Below are 15,205 nucleotides of genomic sequence, written 5' to 3'. Positions count from 1 at the left end.
CGGGGAGTGCTCTCCCATTCTTAAACGTCATCGCAAGGGGGACGACGCGAGCGGAGATATAGAAAAACTCCCGCTTCCACGACCGAACACTGCGCTCGGTAGCGCAGATATTCAAACCCTTGAACCGATTGACCAAGGTGTACCACCCCTGGATGCACCTCCAGGAGTAGAAGGTCATCAACCGATCAACGTGGGGCTCCACACCCAGAATAAGGCACACCCACTCAAAGTGGCGGATCTTGGCGATCGCCATCGGCTGTACCTCCGTCATATGCACACCATGCCTCTCCAAGACACGATATACAAACTTCGCCAATGGAACCTGAGATTCCCATAAACGAAGAATGCAGCATACACCCCTATTTTGCCCCTGGGGGCATCGTACACCGTCTGGTGTGGCTCCGGAAACTCAGGCTCGAACGGCTCGAGCATGAACTTCCGGACGATGTACTGATAAAGCTCGGTGGGAAGAACACACTGGCATTCGCCAGCAGTGCTCTTATCGTCTTTATCAGACGTAGACGTCGGGATCTCGACGAACACGTCAGGTTCCTCGGCGGCAGCCTCAAAATCGTGAGTAGAAGACATGTTTTGGGGGTAAAGAATGATTTCAGGAGAATGCTCGACAGAGAATATTCGCCAGAAATCGCTTAGAAAGGAGAAGATAGAAGTGAAAGTGTGGATTACAAAGGACCCTCTCCCCCTTTATATACTCATCGCAATGAATGCGATGAATTTAATGCGGAGGAGAGAGAAAAGAGCTGGTGCAATGAAACTATGACACGTGGAAAAAGCAAGCTGGCAACAGCTGTTGACGGGACGCGCGTCATAAAATCCGCACCCACGCGCCCAAAAAATCGCGCCCACGCGCCTGAAAAAGCGTCTGGAATGACCATGTACTGTCACGTCGCCATAACTTCCTGCGCGTCCTGAAACTGTCAGAAGAAACCGTCGGACTACTCAACCGTCCCTTCAACAGTTTGGACTGTTCTTATCCTTTCACCAACTCTTCGAATTTCAAAAGATTCAAAAAGATTCAAAAGTAAGCGGGAATATACCTCTTACCTTGGCAACCAAGTAACTATAAGACAGGTGCGAGTACAGTGTTAAGGCAAAACCCTTCACATACTTAGCACCTGCAGGGAATTGAAGCCAAGAATACCTCGGCAACCAAGTAACCATAAGACGGGTGCGAGTACAGTGTCAAGGCAAAACCCTTCGCATACTTAGCACCCGCAGGGAATTGAAGCCAGGAATACCTTGGAAGTAAAATAACTATAAGACGAGTGCGGGTACAGTGTCAAGGCGAAACCCTTCACATACCTAGCACTCCGCAGGGAATTGAAACCAAGAAGGATCTTCTGGGCCATGCTTGCGGAAACGGGAATAACATCCCCGCATAGCGGGAACGTCGAGAACTAGATTGTTTGAAGCTCCAAGATGGAATTGGTTGTTTTAACATAATTGATCACTATGTTAAAAACTACCAAAACCTCATGGAGAATCTACACAAATGGAACTCAACGCTCCTGACTTGCGAGGAGGTTACAGACCTACCCGCATCACACCCAAAGATCAAGCAGAAAAGTCGGGAATTTCTGCACGTGACATTAGGACTTCCGCTGGAAGAATCCCCATGGAAAACCTTAAAACTAAACCCCTTTTCAAAACCCTTTTCTTAAGTCCAAAAGTTCACCTCACTTATTAAATTCATGAGAAGAACATTGGACTGGGGGGACTTGAAGAGGTAGGTCCCAGCAGAGCCCAGTTGGACCCGCAAGACTCACCTTCAACAGGGACGTCTGCGCAAAGGCTAAACTCGCATAACTCACCTTTAAGAGGGACGTCTGCGCAGAAACCAACTGGATCCGCAGGACCCACCATGCTCAGAGACGTGACGTCCTTACGCGCAGTACGCAAGCTGTTCCCGCAGGAAAAGCCTCCCAATGGTGAAGTACCCCGCCTGTTCCCGCAGCTGCGGATACAAGCCATCAGGGAAGGCTAACTGCGCAGCAAAGCTACACGCACAAGGCATTTAACTCTTAAATAATTCAGTAATGTCACCTGAAGAAGGAGTGAGCAAGCCGGGAACACTCCCGCACAAAGCCGGGAGAACTCCCGCCCAAATGAGCCAGTCCGTACGATACTGGAGGATCTTTTGTACTGTATCTGACGAGGTATGGACAAAAGATCTGACCAAGGATACGACAGCTCACTGACAACAGTATGACGAGCAGCACGCTCTTGTACTGTATGTCACTATTAGCCGCTGCCTACTCACCAACCTGTCGGAAGACGTGCATGGCCTGCAGTTGGTGGAACAGGAATAGTACACGGCCGGCCTGGTCACTATCAGCCGCTGCCTATCCACCAACCACCAGCATGGCATGTGCGTAGCCCACAGTTGGCAGAACAGGAACACTATTCAGCCGGCTGTACCTGCTTGGAAACCTACCTTCGGCTATAAATACTCCAACACCTTGGAATGGTATTATCTTATCTTATCTCATATCTCATATCTTGATATATTACCTGATATCTGCTCTAGTCATTCTCTTAATATACACTTATATTCAAGAGCAATCTAGTCTGATTCTCACGCCGGAGGGTGGTCACAAGGAGGTACCCCCCCTTCTCAGTGACGAGCTCACGGTGTCTGTTTTGCAGGTTATCAGAAGAACCATCTTTGCCGGATCTAACCCCTCGTGGGAAACATCTATTCAACCCCCAGATTATCTGTAATCTGCCCCGGGGTCGACTAGTGTTTCTTCAATGCCCCATGCATGCAACTTGAAAATACGCTTAGCCACCTTCGTAGCATTTACGGTGATACTTAGGCACGTTTGAATCATAACACTATATTGTTTGACAATTTTGTAGATAAATAGTGCATTTCTCTATATATTTTTGTAGTTTTCCTTATTAGAATATATGATATAAATAAGCCGGATAACTTACACTAATCATAATCGAACCAGTAACTTTGAACCTTAAGCATTTGACTTATTTTTCATCGTAATAAATATTATAACTTCTGATATGTTACAATAGAAACATAAATGTTTTCTTACTTCTATAATGTTAGTCTAACCTTTTTTTAACAATGTTTGGAACTATCCAATACCCGATCGAGTGATTCTTTCCAAGACAGGTTGTTAGCTATCCATAGTACTGATTTTGACGCTTCAAGTCTGACTCACCTATAAACATCATTAAAGGAATTTAATATATATCAAGTCTTCCTTTAAAATAACAAACCGATATTATTAATTGAGTTTAGCTGGGTTTTTGTTCTAACAAAGCACTCGATCCAGATCGAGTATTTGTGATCCTTAAAACTATTTAAATAGTTCGTTAAAGGCTATTTGTTATCGATTTACAATAGAAACATAAATGTTTTCTTACTTCTATAATGTTAGTCTAACATTTTTTTAACAATGTTTGGAACTATCCAATACCCGATCGAGTGATTCTTTCCAAGACAGGTTGTTAGCTATCCATAGTACTGATTTTGACGCTTCAAGTCTGACTCACCTATAAACATCATTAAAGGAATTTAATATATATCAAGTCTTCCTTTAAAATAACAAACCGATATTATTAATTGAGTTTAGCTGGGTTTTTGTTCTAACAAAGCACTCGATCCAGATTGAGTATTTGTGATCCTTAAAACTATTTAAATAGTTCGTTAAAGGCTATTTGTTATCGATTTATGACCAATTTTGATAGTCCTAAATTGCCTCGCTGTTTATATTCACGGTAACTAGTTGCCACGAAAGCAATAAACGAACACGAGGATTTAACGTGGTTGGGTCTAGTCGTCTAGACTGACCTACGTGATCGATCAACATATGACAGCTAGATATTCATTATTAGTGATAAGAAATTACAAGTACATATGATCATATTTATAAAGAAACGACTAATGTTTGTAACTTATAGGAGAACAAATCTCAAACGAGTAGTCTTAGGATCGACTGCCCTTGACATATCTCCTCTCTTTGACTTCAGTTAAAACCCGACTCAAACAAAAGGCCTATGAAATGCAACACTTTCGGTCACTAATACGTAACAATATATCAAACAATTTTTATATGGTAAATACTTATAACATAAAACACACTTATAAGAACCTCTCGATCTGTACACTCAAACAAGATTTATGAAAAGGTAGTTAACATATATATATATATATATATATATATATATATATATATATATATATATATTAGAAAAGAGAATAAAAAGAAAAGTGAGACTGTTAAAAAGGTTGCGGAAATAAGGTACAAAATAGGTTTTTAAAAATTTAAATGGGCAATGAGTATAAGAGGTTAATATATAGAATGAATGCGTGATTAACAAGGCCGTCTCCGAGAATTTAAATACCTCGGCCGAGCAAAAATAAAAAGACCTGTATGCCATAACATAGAAATTTTATTCGCTAGCGAATATGGATAAACTTTTATCGACCGGTTTATTATAAGCAGAATGTTTTCCGAGCATGTATTTATCTCATAAACCGTTGCCCATTGCAAATAACCTTATTTTTAACACAAAAAAACATATATATGTAATATGTCTGAAAAAGTTTGTGCCCCTGAACCTTATGTGTCTCGGCCGATGGTGCGGCTCGCACACCCTCCGAGCCTCCCTCGGTGATTAAACATTTTGTGCTATAAAATTAAATCATTATTTATATCATATATATATATATATATATATATATATTCCTCATAAAGTTAATAAACTTATATCATACTTTTATGGAAATTTATAAAAGAACGCAGAATACAATTTGGGAGGGAAAAGTGTACACTTTTGTACGTGTACCACATACCATCGTTACCATCCGAAATAAATTAATATCTTTTTAGGTTATATTGGTTTATTGTTGGGCCAATTTTGGTTGTATTATTAGGCCAATTTTCCCTTTTTACAAATTCATCATATAGTTTTAAGATCATATATAAAGATTATTTATTTTATATAGTTAATTAGGGATTTTCTTCCCATATATTATTATTATTATTATTATTATTATTATTATTATTATTTACTGTAAAACTTTGATTTCCTTATATTGTCCCGTACATATTAGAGCTGAGGGTCTTTTTGAAAGCCACATCTTTATCCATTTGGATAGAGGTACGATGTGCCTACATCCCATCCTCCCCAGACCCTACTTATAGCTTTGTTGTTGGTAGAACTTCACTGGGTATGATTGATTGATTGATTGATTGTTAATTAGGGATTTTGCGCATTTTCAAACTAACGGATTGTGTCCAACAAAATGATAACACCTTATAAAGTAAGAGTTGACATGAGATACATCATGTTCTATAAGACGCTTATAAATAAGTGTGGAGGTATTAATTGGGGTTAGCAGGGGTGATCTTCTCCCTATAAAATTGTATAGCTATAGTTAAAAGAGGCGTTTAAATTTTTCTATGGCATCATAACGTAGTTTGAATTCAGTAACACCCTTTAAGGTATATCGCGGGCCGTATATTAATTTTTAAGAATATTTATATTTGACGTTTTTATATCACGAGAAGGTAGCGTGTTATTCCCATTAGGCTGTGGGGTGTGGGGGGCTTTAATGGGGGCTTTAGTGGGGGCTCCAACCAATAATATTATGACGTGTGGCATAGAGAGAAACTGGATAAGGGGGTTGTTGGAGCCCCCGTTGGAGCCCTGGCCCCTGGTGTGGAGGGGCTCCAGCAGGGGCTCCAGCGAAAATTTTTTTTTTATTTTTTTTATAAATATATTCAAACAACATATTATTAAAAAAACTCATAAATTATTAAAAAAACACACATTAATAAAAAAACACATTAATATCTAAAATTCAAATTACAAAAAAAAAACATACTAAAAATTAAACAAACAATAATACTTAATAATAACACTAATCTAATACAAGATCATCGGGTCACCTCGCCCACAAATGTTCAACCAACTCATGTCGAAGATAGCTTTGCCCTCGTCTTCTAACGTCATGTTGTGTAGGATCAGACACGTGTAGACGACGTCCATTATCCTCTCCCGAGTCCAATAACGTATCGGGTTCGCCAGCACATAATATTTTTTTTTTAATTTAATATGAGCTCAACGGCTCTTTTCCGTAAACCTATATAGAAAATATATTTTTTTTTTGTTTTTTTCGGCTCCCAACGGTCCAAAATACCTCAAAATGTGTGCTCCTCTCTCTCTTCTCCCGCTAACCAGCTCACGCCTGCATTGTTTTTCGCGTTAGCGCCCCGGTGGTGTGGTGTTAGCGCCTGGGGGCGCGAGCGGAGGGGCTCTAGCGCCCCCGTTGAAGCCCCACACCCCTCAGCCTTAGGCTGAGGGGTGTGGGGCGCTAACCGGGGCGCTAGAGCCCCTCCGCTCGCGCCCCGGGGCGCTAACCCCACACCACCGGGGCGCGAGCAGGGGCGCGAGCGGGGCGCGAGCGCGGAAATCCAGGCAGGCGTGAGGCTGGTCGCGGGAGAAGAGAGATAAAAGGTGTCTTGGAGTTCGAAAAAGAGCCGTTGAGGGGTGTGGAATTAATTAAAAAATATATATTAGCTGGAGCCCCTCCACACCAGGGTCAGGGGCTCCAACGGGGGCTCCAACACCCCCCTTATCCAGTTTCTCTCTCTGCCACACGTCATAATATTATTGGCTGGAGCCCCCACTAGAGCCCCCATTAGAGCCCCCACACCCCTTAGCCTTAGAACTTGAAAAACAAACGAGTACGTCAAATAAGTGGATATTATATCAATTATAAGTTTAATATCGTTTATTCTCGGTTACAGTGTAACCTCGGAATCTTAGCAGCCGTTGACTCTCGTCATGTAGGCCAAACTGTTTCTATAGGTACATCATGAAGAAGCACTTATTATTTTGAAATACGAAAAATGAAATAGATAGAAGTCTGCAAAATTTTTTTATAGGAGATAAACTCGAAGTCTTATGACAGTTAAAACATTGTCTGTTTTAACGTACAATACGAATTTAGCAATCGTTGACATTTAGTTATTTTTATTCTCGAGCTGTTTTCAAATTCGTCATGTTATTCTTAAATCATAAAAAAATGTCTTATATTTATTTTAAAAATGAAGAAGCAACTATATTTGAAATAAGAAATCATGAATGTAGTACACTTCAAACCCCTAAAAGTGTAGTACAATTGAAAACCCTAATTGGGGGGCAATGTAAGATAGAGAAGTTCATGTACAAATGTAAGATGATTGTACTTCGTATGCTATCACATTGACCCACGATAGTAATAAAAAAAATCTCTCATTTGGCATCTAACATGCATGTACATGTGGTATACCCCAAATAGAAGGACATTTATAATTTATAGGTACTAACAATAACTTAATTAGTATTAATCAACAACATAAGCATATTATAACCATAATTTTTTTAATTAAGTTATGATTATAACAGAACAAGTAAATCAAATATCAAATAGGAACATGTAAATTACTTGGTATTATTTTTGGAGCGAAGATCGGGGCTTAAAATCTGACAAGCTGCACGAGAATAGATTTTACTTGGAGTAGTTTAAGACTAGAAGTAGAGTTAGATGAGTCATATTATCAAATGTGATGGTTTGAAGGAAAAAAAAAATTATCATACAAATTTTTGTACAAAATAGAGAGATATATAACACTTGTTGTACATACAACAATCATTCATAATCATGAGATATATAATACTACTTTCATCATGACTTCCATCTCTACTCTACACTGAGTGAGAATCAAACCTTCAAATGAAAGAATATTTACATGCAGGTCTTATTATTTATTACACACTGTACTTGATTTACAAACCAGATACACACAGCTGAGGGAACTCTTCTTTGACCAAATATTTAAATGTAAAAGCAACATTCACACATTAATTGTCTTTATCATCACCAGTTGAAGCTCATGGATTCCAAATGAAGATTATTAACTTGTTTTGAAGAACATATCTTAGCAACTTCATGCCTCATTTTTCTTGGCCCACAAACCAAAACTCCCACATCTGAGTTTTTCTTGTTGTTCTCCATCAGAATCCTTGCAATCATAAAAAACATAAATATATGGATTCTTTAATATATATATATATATATATGATTGATTACTTTTGAGAACCCCTTTAAGTTTTAAGAACTCAAAATAACTCTACGTAACATTTTTTTTGAATTTTTTTACACGTATATAATACGTAAGTGTAAGTAACGTAATGTGTAACTAACATTTAAACTTGTGTAATCATCAAAAATCTTTATTCTCTCTCCTGATTAATTTTTTAATCAGATTTATTATCAGCAACATATTTCATACTCATTTAATTAAATGTGTGGTACATATTAAGTTCTTAAAGCTCTTAGAGAGAAAGGGGCACTCATGGGTACTACCCATTCACCGGCCAATCATATATTGTTATTTTATTTCTACCCTCAAGTACCCACAAACCAAAAAATAAATGAAAACACCTACCCATAAGTACCCTAAAACTTTTTTTGTAATGTATGTAATAGATTGATTATTAAGGGGTATTTTAATATCTTCAAAAGTCATATAACCACACAATAAACCTTTGTCACAAATTGTAATTTAGCAAACTACCCATATAGTTAGAGGTGGGTTTGCCATGCGGTAAACTGCCCACACTAGTGCCCCGGCCTCTCTTACAACTCATCAAGGTTCTCAAAATATACCTCTATCATATATATATATATATGTAACATATATATGTGAGAACTTTCTAAACATTTGTTCATTTTGCTTTAACTAGTATTATATAAAACGGTTGTATAACCGCGTATCTTAAGCATTAGGTACAAATATATTATGCGGTTATCAGATTCTCTACTTAAGATAATTTTGTAAAGGGAAATGAAACGTACTCTTTAGATCAGGCCTATGACCGAAATGAATCTCGGTAGTTTCAGCAACAGATAGATCAGGACAACTTTCGATTTCTCCACTTTCGTGAAGTTCCAAGTTTTGCACTTTCATCCCTTCCTTCTTACCATTCTCTTTCTTTCGCCACAAAAACACGAAACTAGTAGCCAAGAAGATGCTAACACATACAAAAAAACATGTCCCATAAAGTTTTTAAAGTGAAATTATAGGCTGAAGGTCCTCCAATGAGTTCTTTAGGGTAGATATGGTATCTAATGAAAATCCCCAAGAAAACAAGAAACATGATAAATGATGAGGAGATTATTAACATAACCATAGCCAGCTATTGGGTCCAAGTGGTGCTGAAATGGGCACGTCACATGGCTCGGGTTTGAACCATATGGTTCGAAGAGAGTTCTCAGTGTTTTCGAGGGGTTGTTGCTGCTCGGTTTCTCTAGTGATGTAGGCCTGTATCTTAAGATTTATTTTAGAAAGATTTGAAGTGGTACTAGTGTTTGAAGTTAATGGAAGCATAAGTTTTAGCATTGAAAGATCCGTCGAGTTTTTGAATGCGCAAATGAGGAGAATATTTGTTGGGATCTTGCGGTTATCGTTGAGTTGTTGGAATGTAAGCTCACGGATTATGGAGATGAACGGGGTGATGCCACTGCCTCCATTAATCAATACTAGATTCTCATAACTGTAGACGAAAATAGACAATCAGTAACGTCTTAGAAACCATGTACCACACATGATGGAAAATATTGATACATATATTTTTAAAAATCTTATAACATGAAAGTGTATTATAACAATTTTTAAATAAACTCAAAAATATGTGAAAATTAAGATTTAATTTGGTTTCGAAAATGCATTAATTATTATTTAATGTAGTTTATTTTCCATTTACTATTTGATTGAAAACAAAAATTACACAATTGGATTTCAAAGTTTTAAATAAGATACATATTAAAATAAATATGTTTTATTAATATAATTAGTATCTTGTAAGTATATCATTCCTAACAAAAAGTTATAGATATATAGATTAATATTACTGCATGACTAGATTATGGTTCATTTTTAATATACTTTCATCATTGTGATCATGTTTACTCTATGCATTATAAACGACCTTAGAAAATGTGACGTTGTTGGTCCATAGGGCCCTTCGACGGAGACTTGAAGACTATCAACCGGTGAATGAGCAAGCTCTTTGTAAAGCTTCTGGGACCAAGTTCCCTCACACTTGATTACAATGCTCAAGATATCAGGCTCGGTATTAGCATTGGACGTCACTGTAAAAGGATGCCATTGCAATTTGGAGATTAATGGCACGTTCACGAACAAGATTCTTGTTGGATTATACTCCAATCCTGCGATAAATTTGATATATATAATAATAATGTACCTAAGTTTCGAGTTATAATCTTACAAACAAAAAAATAATAGTAGCTAGCTCGTGTCGGAATTTTTTAGTTATTTCTTTGATTTCTTTTAATCATAAATTCATATAAACAGTTTGAATATACCGCACTACAAAAAAAAATCGTCTAATGTAACTTTTATTTTACAAAAACAGTTGCATTAGACCTGATGCGACCTTTATGCTGCATAATGCGACTATTTCTTTCAAATGAACCTTTTTAATTTATCTTACCGGCAATCTTGGAGAAGTTAAGTTCAAAGGCATTACAAGGCAACAAACGCGCACTGACAAGCCTAATTTTTGTTTGACTGTAAGAATCTCAAGTATCTGTCTATTAAAAACAGGAAAATCCCGGGAAGAATTAAGCAGAAGTAGGCCACTCCTACATGGATGATGTAGAAGAAGATAGAGAGAATGTAAGTTTGGTGGACGTAAAAAAAGATCTCAAACATCCTTTGTCTTATGCTACGGATGCTTGTTATCCACATAACTATTGCAAGTACAAATGCAATTTCTCCGGCTATGTTGGAAACATAAGTTTTGCTCCATTCCTTCATCTGCATCATCACAAAAAGTGTGTTTTCTTCTTATCAAATCTTTCTTGTTTAACTTTGACCGACAATATTTTTGTTTGTATTATATAATACTTGATGTAAAATATATGAATGGATTGAGTTTTAAATGTATTTTACATTGATATAATTTTCATCAAATATTATATGACACGAACAAAAATATTTACGGTCAATGTTGCAAAAGAAAAACTTGAAAAGTCAAACTAGGACACTTATAATGAGACGTAGGAAGTATGCTACATGTATATTTAACATAGATTAATCTGAGTCTAGTTTTTTTAATATAAAAGAAAGTTTTTTTAATTTATCGATTCTTATAATAACACTATAATTATGAATTTTTAAAGTTGTAAACAAAAGCTTGTAATCCACATTGCATAATATATTGTATATAATAGTTTTAGAACCTATGTAATACCATAGATGATATAAATAAATTTATAAGAGTGTAAAATTACTAAACCCTATTTCATAATAAATTAATTAATATTGTTTTGCATTATATTTTCATTTTATTAGTATATATCAGTATGCCAATGTAATTATTTAACGAAATAATATTATACGTAGGAGTAATATTACTAAAACCTAATTCATAATAAATAAAAGAATTTGAGGGACATTAGTAGTAGTACCAATTCCAATTGATCAGTCATGCCCCAGTAGAAAATGAACCCAATGCTGTGTAGGTTAAAGAGAACCATGGATATATGCCCCAGCCATATGTGATACTTGATACTCGACTCTGATGTAAGCCCAACCAAGCGTAATAGTGACGATCCACGAGTCACCGGGAAGAACAAAAACGCCCATGTTATGTTTCCGATATACCCAAACCTCAACGACACGCTACGGAACTTGGTCTTCCACCTGCATTTAATTTTATCATTAGTAAAAAAAGATCTATATAATCAAAGTCAGATATGATTCCTTAATTTTACGTGTGTTTATGTGTAGGGTCGGTCCCATGGCAAGTGCTAGTCGACTCTCGGCCTAGGCACCATTTTATAATATAAATATTAAACTGAAAAACTTATTACGCCCGCCCTCTATATAAAACATTAAAACCTCAAAGCTAATACTATGATTTTACTATGTTTATTTTTATAACATTAATTGTTGTTTAAGAATCTCCACGCCCCACCCCCCCTTTTTCTCTCTCCTGTATAGAGCACTTAAATCCTCAGTACCGACTATGGTGTCATGGATTGTACTTACACTTGTTCCCCCCCTCTGTGCATGTGCATATGAAGGTGACCGAAGCTGTAACGCAAGTAACTGTATAACGACCATCCTAATAACGCAACGAACATGGCTGAAAACACGAGCTCCATCCCGCTCACGATCCCTAGAGGATTCATCACAATTATCGGCCGTTTCAAGAAGTCCAACCATCTTCTTCTGGTGAAACTTCTGCACAAATTATCAACTCTATAAAAAAAACTAATTTGTTTCATAAGTAATTAAATAGGTGTTTAAGATTATAAAAAGTAAACAAAAATGTTCATTTTAAATATACTAAATTATTTTTAAAAAAACTTAATTATATGTTACATGAAAATTAGAAAACAAATAAAGATAAATTTGCTATATATTAGGGATAGCGAATTCACCTCTTCCAATTTGTACCCGTCTTGAGTTTAATTGATGTTTGTACTTTTAACAGTGAACATTCCATTTTACAACAACTTTAAAAAAGTACCATTAGTTGTACATATTTAAGCCTTTTTATGGGATGATAAGTACTAGGAGTGTTCACTTCACGGTTCAGTTCGAAACCGTGAAACCGTCCAAATCGGTCATTGGTTCGGTTTTATGGTTGGTTTTTTTTCTTAAGTTTCGGTCGGTCGGTTTCAAAAATTTCAAACCGTAGCAAACGGTTTGGTTTACGGTTTATACCGAAAACCAACCGTATAAAACCGGACCGTATTGTATAATTTAATTATGTTTAATTTCTTAAAATATCTTAGATTATATGAATATATTTGTTAAATTAGAACTAGTAATGTATATAATATATATTAACTTTTTGATGTATTTTGGCATATTAAAGTTTGTTCACATGATTATTTTGATGTGTGTTTCGAACAGCTTGTGTTTAAACTTAGACCATGAACATATTGTGTCTACACATGTTTGATATTTGTAAATTATTGTCAACTTTACTATAAATATATCATACCATATGTCGAACAATTTGTATAAAACCCGAACCAAACCGGAAAGGCCGCGAAAACATTAGTAACGGTTTGGTTCAGTTCGGTTTAAATGTTCTACGGTTTGGTTATGGTTTGCAAAAACTAAAAACCGTTACTAACGGTTTGGTTCAAGATTTGACCCTAAAACTGCGAAAACCAGACCGTAAACACCCCTAATAAGTACATTATATTAAACATCTAAGATAACTAGCTAGAAGAAAAAATATTAAGCCTGTTTTTATTTTTTGATCAATGATAAATGTGACATTGTCATGATAGTAACTCGGCGATAATTACTTTAGTCACACCATTAGCGATAGGAACCACTTTCACTGACGGATTACCGATCTGTAGCTCACTAAAAGCCTTTTGTTGTGCGTGTGTTACGTATATAAAACAACTATCAAACTACTTAATTCATATTTTTTGTACAAATATATACATGTCTAGGTTACTTATATATGAGCAAACGAATAAGAAAACTAACTTACTCGTGTTTTGTTTCAATTTTAACAAGATAGGAGAGAGGGAAAATGACATCACATTTGTACTATTCTCTTTTATTTCTTTATAAAGATTCATTATGTGTGATCTAAGAACATATTGCACGTGTTGCAAATTGATCTCTTGTTGATTGTTAATTAATACATGGTTGTAACAATACATTTACCTTTTTTGGACATGTTTTGTCTGAAAATGGAGGTAAACACAGCCCAAAGATGCCAAAAACATTATTGGAAATGAGAAAAGCACAAGATTAGTTCCTGAAAACACACAACATATATACCTGCTTTTAGTAATGCATTCAAATTCTTTTTATAGAAAATGTCCATAGACAATAAGGTTAATAGGTTATAAACAATATGTATATATGAAACCTTGTTCGCGAAAATAAGTGGAGTTTAGGTGTTTCGAAAGCGAGAGGGTCCATGTGTTTTTGTAGGTTCCTGTTGGCCGTATTACCCACATAAAGAGCCACCCAAGGAACACAAGTAGCATCACCATTCTTATTATTGTTGTGTATTCCATCTTTCTAGCCAATAAGAATAAGAAGGAATTAATGTGGTGTGTACTGATCAAGGGTACTTGGACTTAAATAGCCTCAAAAATGCAAGAGCTATAAGATTCTGACCTAATTCCCTCTTCCTATTTGATATTAATTATACCACCATATGTGATATTTTATGCTTACCAATATAATTTAAATGTATTTGCCAATTTTATATAGTTTTTCTAACATAAGACAGCATGTTATATGCTAAGTTGAGCTTAATATATATAGCGCTCGTCATCCTTAAAAATGACAAGTTGATCATTTGAGGAAAGAGCTGAATACAATCACTTCTTAATACAAGTCTAACCCTAATTCTCTACCCACGTTTTTATTATTCGGTTCCTTGATTACCTTTTTGTTCCATTTTGCTTTTGCCCTCCTATATTCCCTCCTTCAATTGTTCGATAATCTCTAACCATCTCACAAAACATTTTTAAATCCCTTGTTTATTTCATATTCTTTCGTTCATTTCATATATCTATCAAGATCTTATTTTCAAATATAAACTTTCTTCATTTAATTTTTTTGATTATTTGCAAAGAGAGGATCATGTTGTAGGTCCTATGGACAGATCAAACAACAAACAACTAGTTTACTTGGATCAGGGCCGGCTCAACGTTTTTGGAGACCTAAAGCTAACTAAAATCTTGGGCCTTTTAAAAAGTTATTTGATTCCAGTAAAGCATCTCGGTTAGTTTTTATTTTTTGTTTGTTTGAATTACCCAGATTCACACTTTTGAATTTGATTTTTATTTTTCCCCATGCAGAAAATAAAGAATATAACACAAGTAATATTCTAGAAAGGTTATTTCTAAATCAATTACCATTCAACAAATCAAGAATATAACAAAAGTAATCACTCTATTACCTAAAGCCTAAAATATAATTCAATCCACAAATCGACTAACTTAAGAAATCAAAGATTAAAGAAGAGTACTTAGCATAATGCCAGAATTGCGATGCCAACACTCAATAGCTAAAGATCAGCCACTTGATTTGCCAATTGTGATTGCACCGATGTTGAAAACAAAAGAAGAAGATTGGACATAAATCAGTGATTA

General features: G+C 35.9%; 1 pseudogene across 1 annotated transcript; it reads right to left on the bottom strand.

Annotated features, from left to right (window-relative positions):
- Window positions 1–7,678: 7,678 nt before the first annotated feature.
- On the bottom strand, window positions 7,679–14,365 carry LOC143550038 (ferric reduction oxidase 4-like; annotated as a pseudogene). The gene is made up of 8 exons (XR_013138257.1): window positions 13,969–14,365; window positions 13,761–13,854; window positions 12,111–12,305; window positions 11,528–11,762; window positions 10,549–10,874; window positions 10,024–10,264; window positions 8,887–9,588; window positions 7,679–8,054 (listed from the first exon to the last, which is right to left on the bottom strand). The product of XR_013138257.1 is annotated as a ferric reduction oxidase 4-like (transcript).
- Between the last annotated feature and the right edge of the window lie 840 nt (window positions 14,366–15,205).

This window comes from Bidens hawaiensis, unplaced genomic scaffold (genome assembly GCF_021521415.1).
Source record: "Bidens hawaiensis isolate Kalapana, Puna unplaced genomic scaffold, B.hawaiensis_p1.1 tig00015918_1, whole genome shotgun sequence".
Taxonomy (NCBI): domain Eukaryota; kingdom Viridiplantae; phylum Streptophyta; class Magnoliopsida; order Asterales; family Asteraceae; genus Bidens; species Bidens hawaiensis.
The sequence above is the reverse complement of the archived record's forward strand: the minus strand, read 5'-3'. Positions and strand labels throughout refer to the sequence as shown.